A 13383-nucleotide genomic window follows, 5' to 3' on the forward strand; every position below is an offset into this window, starting at 1 on the left:
TTCGTGTAAGCAAGAAATATACTCAGTGTAAACAAGTAATATGTTCATCTGGGCATCAGAGATAGAAGGCTTGCAATCTTCATCACAAAGGTTGAATAGCTTAACTTACTCGGGAGAAAACGGCAGTACATGTATCGCATCTTTCCAGCTTGAACCGTATACACCGGTCTCTGACTATCAGGAGATGTATAATGTGGGTGCCTCGTACAGCAAAACAGGCCGTGATCAGATCCCATCATCCTCTGCACCTGACTTGAAGGCATGTTCGGACTGGAGATGTAATGTATGGAGAGCCCGCACTGAAAGGGCAAATAGCTCATTGTGCACACACGCTGCATCGAGAGCGTCAATGTAAGTTAATTGAGAGGTAAATTGCATGCGGTACCAGCGTCTCAGTATCCAGAGCCCCTAGTGTAGGTGCAAATGCACAGAGTCGCCCGATCGCAACGCTCCAAAGTGATCCATCCGGCCCATGGCGCCCTATCGACAGCGCTATGCCAACACTCGAGCGCAGCTCATTGCGCTCACGAAATATGGCTCCTACTCGCTGCGGGGAACTTAGCAGCAGACTGATTACGTCCCCTCTTGTCGGTCGGCCATCACCATCGGCTTCGACCTAGTCAGCCACACTCCAGACCATTAAAAGACCTCCAGGGGTTGAAGCGTCAGTCCAAAGAAATGATATTGCAGCGCCAACCATGGTATTAGCATTCGAATAAAAAATGTATAAATAGTAAAAATACACTGGTGCCAGGCACAAATAAATCTTAGTAGAGTCAATGGAGGAGCCGGCACTCTCGTCAAACGGTTCAACATCGCCTGGGTGCAGTGTCCAAAATTATTGAAGTATTCATCACACAAAGAAGGTCCGCACTCTCAGGACTTATATTGAAATAAAAATGTTTTATTGGCAAAACGACTAACGTTTCGGCCTCTCCGAGGCTTTTTGGGATTCTAACAATGAGGGTTTACAAGCTATTCTCGGCCTAACACTGACGGGTTAACGGCTAAATTAATAGGCATGTCACATTAGATAATATATCGCTTATATCTATACAATGAAAATTAGACCGCCTAGGTATATCTAATCCACTACACCTGCATCTAAGTAAAGATAGATTGCAATTTAGTTATCGCTATTGAGGGGTTCCTGAAACAGACCTTTGATCTTTACTCAAATGTTGATATTTGTAACATAAGTAACATTTTAGACTGTGTATCACAGAGAGTTACAAAATACATGATTTTAATTTTAACTGTGTGGTTCGCCTAACAAGGGGTTTTAACATAAATGTGTATTTGTTTGATTTGTTTTATTTGTTTAATAATTACATAGAAATGCTTTATGTCATTTAACAATTTGACGCATAGTGATGATGATGATGATGACGTTAGCCAATTAAGTTCTTTCTCCCGCCATCATAGGTATATAATGCATTTTTGTATAGCCTATGTCACTTTGAGAAAGGCCTTGGAGAGGCCGAAACGTTAGTCGTTTTGCCAATAAAACATTTTTATTTCAATTTAAGTCCTGAGAGTGCGGACCTTCTTTGTGTGATATATATATATATATATATATATATATATATATATATATATATATATATATCAGTAAGAAGAACCGGCACTCACTATAATGAAGTCAGGTATGCCTGGGTGCAGTCTTCGGTGAAGTAGAATTTAAGGGAATAATAGAGATCGCACTCGCAGGTCTTAGAAGAGATAGATGTTTTTTTATTTGTGGAAAATCGCTGGTGTTTTGGCTGATACAACAGCCTTTCTCAAAGTGAAAAACGGATTAAACAAACAGAATATATATATATATATATATATATATATATATATATATATATATATATATAGGCCTGCAGCCTCAGGGGCCCCCACACCAACCCCTGGGCCCCCCAGCCGTAAAGTCCTCTCTGACGATGACGCCCCCAAGCCAATTTGCTCTTCCATTTATACCATACATGCACTTGAATGACTTAAACCCAATAATCAAGCCTATGGGAAGTTTTACAGGGAGAACAGGATTAACAGAGACTGTGGGGTGGGATGCCGCTCAGCTGTGTCTGTAGTTCTTTGTTCCCACAGACACCTGGAGCACACCTAAAATTTTGAGAGTTATTTGAATCTCCTGCACCCAGTCCTTAGTGCTGCGGGTATGTGTAAGGATGAGTGTGTGCCTAATGCACATTTTTAGGGGGCTCAGCCTAAGGGAATATTATTTAGAAATCTGTTGCTGTTTTTAGATCAGTGACATCATACCTCCCAACATTTTGGAAAATGGGACAAAAAAGTTGGTGCGCCTACCGTGGCGAAATGGTTTTGGCCATGCCCATTTCTATGGCCACACCCCCTAATTACCATGTTCATTTAAAAAAAATTGGCAGGTTATGAACGTTTGAACATATTTCTGTGTTTTTTTCTCCCAGTTATTACAGTTTTGTTAATGAAGGTGAATTGCCCTTTAAGTTGTGAGACTAACTTCTCCCAAGAGACCCGTTTATCTTATATTGTTACAATTACTCATTTGCTTATCTAGAAATTGTAACAAATGTATCTTATCTTCTGTTGTGGCTGTTCTGGGCTCTCTTCCAAAAGCCAATTAAGTGAGAAACTTTGTTTCTTTTTCTGTCTGTGTCAGAGCAGAGAAAAACGGGACTTTCCAGTACAAATGAGGGACTGTGGGTTGAGCTGTCAAAAGAGGGACTGTCCCTCTAAAAACGGCACAGTTGGGTGTGGTATGGACATTACTAGATATAAGAACCCCATTTATTTTGTGAATAACATTTATACGTTTATGAAAAATATCTCAAAATCATTTAACTATCACAAAATCATTTAACTGTGGAGCGAAGTAGAGGGTTTGCATTTAAACTTCAATACATGGCTAAGAGTACAGCACTTCGCATCTAACACTTTTCAACTCTATCTCCAATTCTGTGTCAAAGCCGATGCAGAGTTGACCCATACGGCGGAGTGATATATTTTTCTAAGCCTCACCAGCTCCTGGCTTCTGATTGGCTGACGTTTCTCTGGCTCCACATCAGCCGAGAGTTTAGCTTCAGGATGCGAAGCTGTCAGAAGGAGAGACCAATGGTGTAAGCGCGCCGATGACATCACATCCAATCAGAACTTAGAAAAAGAGAGGCGCGTCCGTCATTTCGGAACTATGAGTAATAGCGCGTGTTGCAACTATGGGGTTTTTATTGGATAGTGAGAAGCCACGCCTCCCTGTGTTCGACCACTTACCTTCAACCGTCCGATCTAAATGAAATAACGTGCGATGACTTTTGTCTCAAGCCGCCTTTATTGTTAAATGGTTCAGTGACGTATGCTGTGCTGAGATTTTGCAAGACTGCAATATGTGCGGGGGAGGGGCATTTTATTTATACTTTAAAGCTAAATACGCTTTAAAGGACCAGAAACATCAAAAAAAGTTTTTTTTTAAAAAAATCGTTAGGATACATCGAAAAAAAACCCACCAAGATAATTTAAACTTTAAAATTGCTAAGAAATAACTTACCGAAACTCTGCTTGCGCTCCTCTTCAGAAAGCGATCGGACGATCCATCGTGCGGCGCTCAATTTCTCCTCTCTGCCTTCTTTATAGGCGATAACCAGGGAGGAGAACTCGAACGCTGCACGATGAATTGTCGATGTGTCGCCTTTTCTGAAGAGGAGCGGAAGCGGAGTTTCAGTAGGTTATTTCTTAATAAAGGCAATGCGTTTTAACGTTTAATTTGCCTTGGTGTTTTTTTTTATGTTACTGGTCCTTTAAATACTGGGCAAATGTGCCCCTGGGCAAGAGCAGACCAACGGCAACCATTCCAATTTTCATTGTTCAACTTACAATTGGCTGAAAAGCTGATTGGTTGCTATGGGGTTCTTCCAGATGCAAATATGCCCAGTGTTGGTCATGAGCCCAAGTTGACTCAGGACAGGGCTTGGACTTATTTAAGACCTGCCCTTTATAGGGTTAACATATATGAAAACGTTATGGGGTATATTTATCAAAGAGTGAAGTTAGAAATGGCCACAGTCCTCTAGAGTGAAATTCCGCCACTCTCCATTCATTTCTATGGGATTTTTAAAAGAGTATTTATCAATGGGAGAAAGTTCATCCTTTGATAAATACACCTTTCAAAATTCCATAGAAATGAATGGAGAGTGGTGGAATTTCACTTTAGAGGACTGTGGCCACCTCTAACTTCACTCTTTGATAAATATACCCCATGGTATCATCATTCTGCTATAGATCTGTAAGTATTTAGGACTGCAAGCAAATGTCCCCACAGTTGTGGTCTGTAGATATTTATTCGCCATGTTAGGCATTTTATGCATCCAACTGTACAGCAGCACATGTGTTACTTGATTTCATTCTGCCCTGCGCTCTGCACATAGTGCTGAATGTCCTGAATCCTGGTCACAGTTTTCTGTAGGCAATGGCCTGCAGGGTCTGTTTTCTCTATAGTTTTTAGAAATCCCTATTTCTGCAGCCGCTCTCTAACTTATCCTGGCTGAGCAGGCAGGGAGTAGGGGGCGTGAGCAGGCTGAAGGGATGGCTAGGTAAGGACTGCTGTGTGGACTGCAGGCTCCTCCAAAGTTTTTTGTTTCTTTGAAAGAGGGACACGGCCCATTGTTGTTATGCCACGGTCTGTATAGTTTGTGCATTTTCACAAGGATGGAATCCCAGGGTAAGCCTCATGGCCACTTTGCCCATTTCTGGGTCCCCTCATAGAGATAGAGATAAGAAAGAGAGAGAGCGATACAATGATATACAGATTGTTATATACAGCCAGTGACCTACTGTGATAACAAAAAAAAGGGGATCATAAAACAGTGTGCTAAAGAGACAGTACACCCCTTATTCAACACAAGTTCAGTGAATACAATTAAACATAATTCTTGATCATTGTTTTAAAGTGTTTATTCAATTTGCAAACACTTTTTCCAGTTCAGTTGTTTTCACAGTGTTCACAATATATAAAGACTTTTTTTCAGTTTCTTTCCATTTTTAACCATTTTCCTGAATTAGGGGTCCTCTTTTGTTTTCTTCTGTGGTCAGTTTACAGCCGCAGGGGAGTGCAGGAAGGAACGTACACAACTCTTAACTCTCCCTGTACTGACACAGGAGTGTTTAAGGGCCTAACGCAGGTGGAACATTAGTTCCTAATATTACACAGCTATTGCTGAGAAATGTATCAATTAATGTAGCAAATTGTAACAGTTGCCTTAAATGATAGGAAAAATGGGATTCTGCTCACCATGCAGGGATAGATTTGGATCGCAAGTGCCCATCTGTGGCGCAACCTCACGGTCCTCGCGTCCACGCAAATACCGGAGCACTGGGGATCTGAGTGTTCCCAGTGCTCCTCAGCAAGCAGCCGGGCAGCATGTCACCCCTAACAATTTGCCGGTCCTAACAATTTCCCGCCTAGGCCTGGGCCTTTGTGGCCTCGCTACAAATCCTGTCACCATGGCCTAAGATAAGAAATTTATCAACAAATGTACCAGTTTAGAACAGTTTACAGAATTGGCAAGCCCCCTCCCAGAGCTGCTTCAGAAAGACATAAGGTGAAACATTAAATTTAATTGAATATTAGAAAACGGTCACAAACAGATAATAGGAAGTGTTTGAAAAAAGTCTTTATTTGTGGCAAAATCTGAAGCCAACTGAATTGATAAAAGTGTTGGAAGGTAAACAACCCCTTTAATCACACACACAAAAATCTAAAAGAGAGAAAAAAAAACCTTGTTTGTGGGTGAGTAATACCTTCTATTTGAAACCCACTTTGGGAGTTGGTTTTTCAATATATACTGGACAAATCTCTCCTTTAGCTCAATTAATTCCCACTTACTCTTTATTAATATAATCTGTGGAGATGAATTTTGGTTCCCAATATTTACACAATCAATTAATAATTTTTACCAACATTAATGAATTATAAAATACATTTGTGATTTCTTTATTAATCCCACACACGTGATAACAAATAAATATAAAGTGCCAGTGCTTTTTTTATGAAACCAATAAATTATCACTCCGTCAACTGTGTGTTTTTTAAATAAATTCTCAGTTAATAGTTGATTATCACAATAACTTATAAAGTGCCTGTTTGTTAATTCATTAATTAATATTGATTGCTACTATTGATTTGTAAAGTGCCTGTGCTCTTATCAATTCATAGGATCCAACCTTTCACTCCATATTCATGATTAATAAATTGTGTTAAAAAATTATAAAGTGACCAGTGCTAGTGGTTCGGTGAATTGTTAAAAACTAATATGCCTCCCAATACAGAGTCAGCCCAGTAGCTCCTTGATCGGAAGTGAGGAAATTGGAATAGAGATAGTAGGTGGAGTTGCTCCGAGAAATTTAGTTAATTTTTCCCTAGGAGCACCACAAAATGGGAGACGGCAGAGACTGAAGGGCTGCGGTCTCGTTTGTTAATCTTTTCTATCTTAGTTGGAAAGAGGCAATTTAAACCCTCCAGCTCTTAGAGAGAAATACAGATTCAAGATAAAGTTGAGGAAAAGTAACCGCTTAAAACTGCAATCACGATTCACCGAGGTGAATAAAAAGTTAAAAAAAAATCAGTCACGTCTCGCCCTGACGCACGTTTCGCCACAGTGACACTTGCCTTTTGAGAAAGCTATGGCGAAACGTGCGTCAGGGCGAGAAGTGACTGTTTTTAACTTTTTATTCACCTCTGTGAATTGAGATTGCAGTTTTAAGCAGTTACCTTTCCTAAATAGACTACCAGTACACATATAATCGCCCTGCATAGGGACAATGACACATGGAGCCATTTGTCACCTGCATTTTGTAGCTGCTTCAAAATGCCAGAAAATACTCTTCCATAGACAAAAATGAAAATTGGCTGTGCTTAAACGCTCAAATAGTGTAATTTCTCAAAAACACCTTTGTATTGAATTTTTTAACTCTTGCTAACAAAACCGTAAAAACAGATGGTGAAAGGAGTGGATTGTATATTGGCAATTGAATTATCTACCTTGCAAGAACCAAACATGGAGTAGCTTCAATTTCCATGTTCCCTGTTTAGCTCAAGGAATAACAAATCTCATAAGTGGAAGCCACAATGTTTGCTATGGGACTTGATTTTAAACGCACTACAGACTTAGACTGAGTTATGGGTAAGTAAGTTCAACAGGGACTTACTATTTAATCAAATTGTTTGTCATGGGACTTGATTTCAAATGCACCACAGATTTAGAATGTGAATAGCCAGTGTAAGACTCACTTTACATGAGGGGCCTTGCTGTGGCACATAAGCTTACATATTTTGGCCAAAGTTTGGTTTTGGTATGGGACCGGTTACCCAGAATGCTCGGGACCTGGGGCTTTTCGGATAATGGATCTTTCTGTAATTTGGATCTTCATACCATAAGTCTACTAAAAAAATCATGTAAACATTAAATAAACCCAATACGCTGGTTCTGCTTCCAACAATCATTAATTATATTTTACTTTGGATCAATTACAAGGTACTGTTTTACTATTACAGAGAAAAAGGTAATCATTTAGAAAAAATTTGATTATTCGGATAAAATGGAGTCTACGGGAGACAGCCTTTCCATAATTCGGAGCATTCTGGATAATGGGTTTCCGGATAACGTATCCCATACCTGTACTAACACCTCATTTGTTTTGGTAAAAAATATTTTTAAACTACACAATCGCCATCATTGCTTGGAGTAAAGAAATCAGTTTATTACACATTCCATGGTAGAGTTAGCAGTGTTAAAGCCATAATGAAATAAGGACCAAGACATTTTGTTTAGGCAATATTTAATTTTTTCTCTTTCAAAATATTTCACTACAGCAACAATGATCTGGTGATGGTACAGTCATGAACTAAAAAAATTACCCATAAAAAAAGATATATTCTTTGTAGTGTACAACACTAATACAGCATTAAAGCCTAGCATATACCCACTGAATAATAATCCACCTATTTTATATTCAAATTGCTAGAAATAACCATCTATACACCTACATGGATAGAAGATTTAAATATAGAAAATCAATATTTTACAACTATATTGGTTTAAAAAGTAAATACTTTGTTAAATACTTTGTCACAGAAATACCTTACATATATATTATATTGAACAGCAACACTATACCCGAAGTAGAACAACAAAATCTGTCGTAAGTCTTTAAATATTTACCATTTATAAGAGACATGATCAGCTTAAAGGACAAGGAAAGTCTAAAATAGAATAAGGCTAGAAATGATGTATTTTGTATACTAAACATAAACTTACTGCACCACAAGCCTAATCAAACAAATGATTTATGCTTTCAAAGTTGGCCACAGGGGGTCACCATCTTGTAACTTTGTTATACATCTTTGCAAGACTAAGACTAAGTGCACATGCTCAGTGTGGTCTGGGCTGCTTAGGCATCGTCATAAACTAAGCTGCTTGAGTTCTGCATGGCTGGTAAGTAAGGCGGGGGCTCCCCCTGCTGTTCATAAGTATGATTGTTTCCCTGCTCAGCAGTTAGGGACCGTCTGACAATTCCTATCCACAGCAATAAATGAAGGGAGAATTTCACTGCATACAGTCAGGTTTCTTATAAAAACAGTACACATTTTTTAATTAAAGTATATTGGAGATAGGTTTCTTTTTCATTAAAGAAAGTAAAAACGGGATTTTATTTTTTTTGCCTTTCCTTGTCCTTTAATGCAAAGCTTGCCTGCCTTTTAAGCTTCCTTAAACAAAGAGTAACACATAATCATATTCTCTACACAAGACAATCACTCATGTCTAATTTGCAGTTATACAAAAGATGGCACAGATATTCCCTATTTCTTGGGTCACCAGAGGCCTAAACCAGATACTTCTGTAGAACAGCACCTTTAGTAGAAAATTAGTGGAACAAAGTTCAGTAGGAGCTAGATGGCACAAGGAATGCATTTCTTAATTAATACACGGCCATTGGGGCTCTTACAGGCTTTTTCTGTGATCTCATAGAGTGGCTTTTTTGTGTATTTCACAAAATGATAACACAGGGGTAAACCCATTCTACTCTATAGGGCCAGTACCTTAACCCTACTGAAACACCAAATACATATGGAATGTTGTGTGTCATATGCATATGGCATTTTCAGTGTGCTCCTTTTGGTACTGTTCCTACAAAGTAGAATAGGCTCTGTTAGCTGCTCCGCTCCTTTGGACACTGCATTGGGAGCACTGTACAAAACAGGGCTTTTTATTTTGCATTTTTCAACAATAAATAAACAAACATTATATCATGTATGGCTCCATCTTATTGTAAATATCACAGTATCACGTAAGCATCTGAAATATTTAGATCCTGTACATGTGTGTATACCTTGATTTATTTATAATTCCGGATTTGTTAGCCCTAGATCACTTAAATAGGTAGTATAAATATCCATGCTACTGTTATCTTGTCATCTCTGACATTAAAGCTCCTCTGTGGCTTCCAACCAGTCCCGCCACACCAGATCATACTTCTGGGGACACCCTCTGGCAATACATGTGAGTTGTATTAGGGGTGGTGTTGTTTTTAGTAAGTTCAGCCATCTGTGATCTTAAGGCAATGGCAGCTTTGTAAGTTGTGACTGGAATAACAACAGATGGACCTCTATGTAGGGTGGTCTGTGGCGTAATTTTGGGCGCCCAGGCCCCCAACCCTGGCAAAATTGCAGGTCACCCGCAAGGCACAGAAAGATTACGGAAGACATGCAATTTTGTGTGTCACAGATCACCTGCAAACCCCCAACAGAGTAAGCAGACCCTGACACTCTTGCAGCCACAGGGTCTGCTTCATCTGTAGTTACACCATGGTGGATAGGGGCATTTTGTCAGCCAGTGTTGTCCAAAGGATAGCAGCAATGGACAAACCCCTCTGTATGCCATTAGCTTAAAAATCAATTGCCATTTTATTAAAAGTGTCTTGGAGAGGCTCTAACATTACAGTACTTTCTTTATTTCCTTTACCTCTGAATAATGCCAAGAGCTATTTTTGAGAAGAGCTAACTTCTCTAGTTATGGCACACGTGAGTTATTATCCATCCAAAACACACATTTGCATTTCGAGACAATGGTTCATTGTGTCTATAAACACAGCAATCGTCAAACTTTTTTTTAGGCACAGCTCTGTGGATTTTAGGAGTAAACAATCATTTTCCATTCAACAATTTCATGTGCTAGAGCAGTTAAGGGTATGTGACAACATCACTGCTTGGTTTTCATAGAACTGGTTGAGAATATCAGAATAGATGAGAATATCAGATTTATGTAATAAAAACTTTACATACAAGCTAGTTTTTTTAATAAAAAAAAAAACTGCCATACAACAGACAATGAGGCTCATTTATCAACACTGGGCAAATTTGCCCATGGGCAGTTAGCTATAGCAACCAATCAGTGATTAGCTTTTTAAAGTCAGCTGCAAGTAGAACAATGAATGCAGAAATCTGATTGGTTGCCATGGGTTACTGCCCATGGGCATATTTGCCCAGTGTTGATAAATGACCCTCAATGAAATAAATTCCAGTATTTGTATTTGAAGATTTAAGGTGGCCATAGACGCACAGTTAACATTGTACAAAACTATATCTGGTGCATGTATGGCAGGAGATGAGATGACTAATATCGGCAGAACACAAGGATATCGGCTGGCTCGCCTCAGCCTTCTGAACTGCTGAATCGTCAGATACAGATAGAATTCTATTGGTTCTACCTGTATATTTGATGATTCAGCTCTACAAAAACAAAATCTTTTCTGCAAGCGATGGTCACAGGAATGATCATTTAGGCTGAAAACAATGGGAACTTGCGACTATTATGTCAGATTCAGAACTATTAGAAGTGTTGGATGAGGATACTGGGGAGGCCCAATTTTTAAAAATAATTATTGATATATATTATTGTGTGCTGGCAATCATTTTCTCTCTCTATTGGGCATATTTTCCAAAAAGGTCAAATAGAGCTGGTTAGAGAGAAATTCCCAATTGTCAGAGGAGTATAGTGTAATGTTTATCAAACAGTGAAATCTCATTTTATCTGGTCCACCAGTGGCAAGGTCTCTTTCCCCGTTTGATAAATATGCCACTTTCTGTGCACATAATGTCTGCATATAACACTCATGATTAATTGTGTATAATATTTAATCATTCTTATACTGCAACTTCTTAGGGTATACCTAGGAGCAGATTTATCAAGGGTCGAATTTCGAAGATAAAAATACTTTGAAATTCGACCATCGAATTAAAATACTTTGAATATCGAATTCAAACTTTTTTTCATCGAATTTGGCTATTCTGCGGTCGAAGTAAAATTGAACAATCGAACGATTAAATCCTTTGAATCGAACGATTCAAAGGATTTTAGCGATCGAACGATTTTACTTTGACTGAAAAACTAGAAAACTGCTCTAGAAGGTCCCCATAGGCTAACATAGCACTTCGGCATGTTTAATTTGTTGAAGTATTGAAATCAAAGTTTTTTTAAAGAGACAGTACTTCGATTATTGAATGGTCGAATATTCAAACTATTTTACTTCAAATCAAATTCAAAGCCGAAATCTTAGTATCCTATTCGATGCTCTAAGTATAATTTTTTACTTCGAAATTTCCCTCAAATTCACTTCGACCCTTGATAAATCTGCCCCCTAGTGTATTTGTTAATAACGTGTCAAGTACAAAAGTGTCTTATTTCCCTGAGGCTCATTCAGTGCACTTCTACATAACATAACTGAGGGGAAGCTGTTTGACAAAGTATTAACAAGAACAATGATTAAACACAATATTATATAAATAATGTAAGTATATATAAAGTGGTACAAATATAAATACTATGGCACCACTGCCTCCATGCAAATTTCATACACAGAAATAAGAAAGCTGCCCAGGTCAGACCTATCAAATGTAACCCATTCGAAACATACACCTTGTAGGTATACTGACAAGTTCAAACAATACATCCCTTTCACACACAGGTTTTTTAAATGTATAAACATCCCTCCCTGTTTTGTTGTTCCCTACAGTAGGAGTGAAAATTAAGACTGCTGGAAAAGCAACCAGTACAAAAAGTTTTCCTGGATTGTTCTGATTTTGTAAGCAGGAGATAGTGTTATGTAATTCTTGGGCATATTTTACCCTATTTTAGACGTGGAGCAGTCAGATGTGCCAGCCATATGATTCATTCTTGCCCTGTTCATATAATTGCAGGCAGACTATGAATGCTGATCAGACAGGAGAGGGGATGCATCTGACATGGTTGAACATTACTATGGCCAAAATTGTCTATTTTTCGCACCTTAAAATTTGTCACCCCAAAAATATACACATTGTTTGTACAAATTAGAGAAAGCAAGCTCAGAAATTGACTCCAGTGATCATTAAAGCAACCAATATAGGTTGTTTCATGTCAGAGCTGGGGACCCAGAACTTTTGTGTATGTAGAAAATTACATTTCCCTGTATGACATCTGGGCCCCCAATAACTTCCTGCATACCCCTGTTTGCAAGCAACTGTACAGCAGAATATAATAGATCTTCTATATTACAAAACATCTGTGTTGGTCTGCCCCCTAGCATTCTTTGCTCAGTTTGCAAATTCAGATGATAGTTCACAATCAACAAGAAAATATAAACAAGTAACTGACAAACAATGATGACCCCAAAAATAATAATAAACTCTACTAATTGACAAACAGTGATGACCCCAATGAAAATAATATTGAACTTTACAAGTGCATGCCTTGTGTCAATGAATTACAGAGCCACTGATCACAGGTATGTGTGCACACACAGTGTACCAGGGCTTACATTAAATGCGGCTTGCTGAACAGTTTACACTGAGGCAGCAAATATAACATACAAGGCCCTAATAAACCAATGATAATTATTGCTATTATATAAATCTGAATATGACTAGATAATAGACAAAAGCCATGAATATCTTGTAAATTACATCCTTATTAACGGTGAGTTTATACTGATGTCTTCAGTTATAAACTGTGAGAAATGATGTAATTTCTGTCACATGACTCACTAAAATTTGTGTATTATAATAAATAAAGTACCCCCTGTTGTGGGTGTATGGTCATGAAACTCCTCGGCAACTTATAATATCCTTATATTTTACAATAGGGGGTACTTTATTCACTATATAATTGTCAGTAGATATGTTTTATAGATGGTACTATTTATTAAAAGAATTGCCTAGAAAAATTTAATTTTTTTTATGTTCCCTGGATTTTCCGAATGAAACTATTAAGAGTTGAATGCATGTTTATTTCACTATTGCTCAGTTGTAACAGACTATTTCTGGTTAGACTTGTGATTTTAGTTTTGTTTATGCACCCAAAGTCTCACTGG

The sequence above is a fragment of the Xenopus laevis genome, chromosome 1S, assembly GCF_017654675.1.
Source record: "Xenopus laevis strain J_2021 chromosome 1S, Xenopus_laevis_v10.1, whole genome shotgun sequence".
In the NCBI taxonomy this organism is placed as follows: domain Eukaryota; kingdom Metazoa; phylum Chordata; class Amphibia; order Anura; family Pipidae; genus Xenopus; species Xenopus laevis.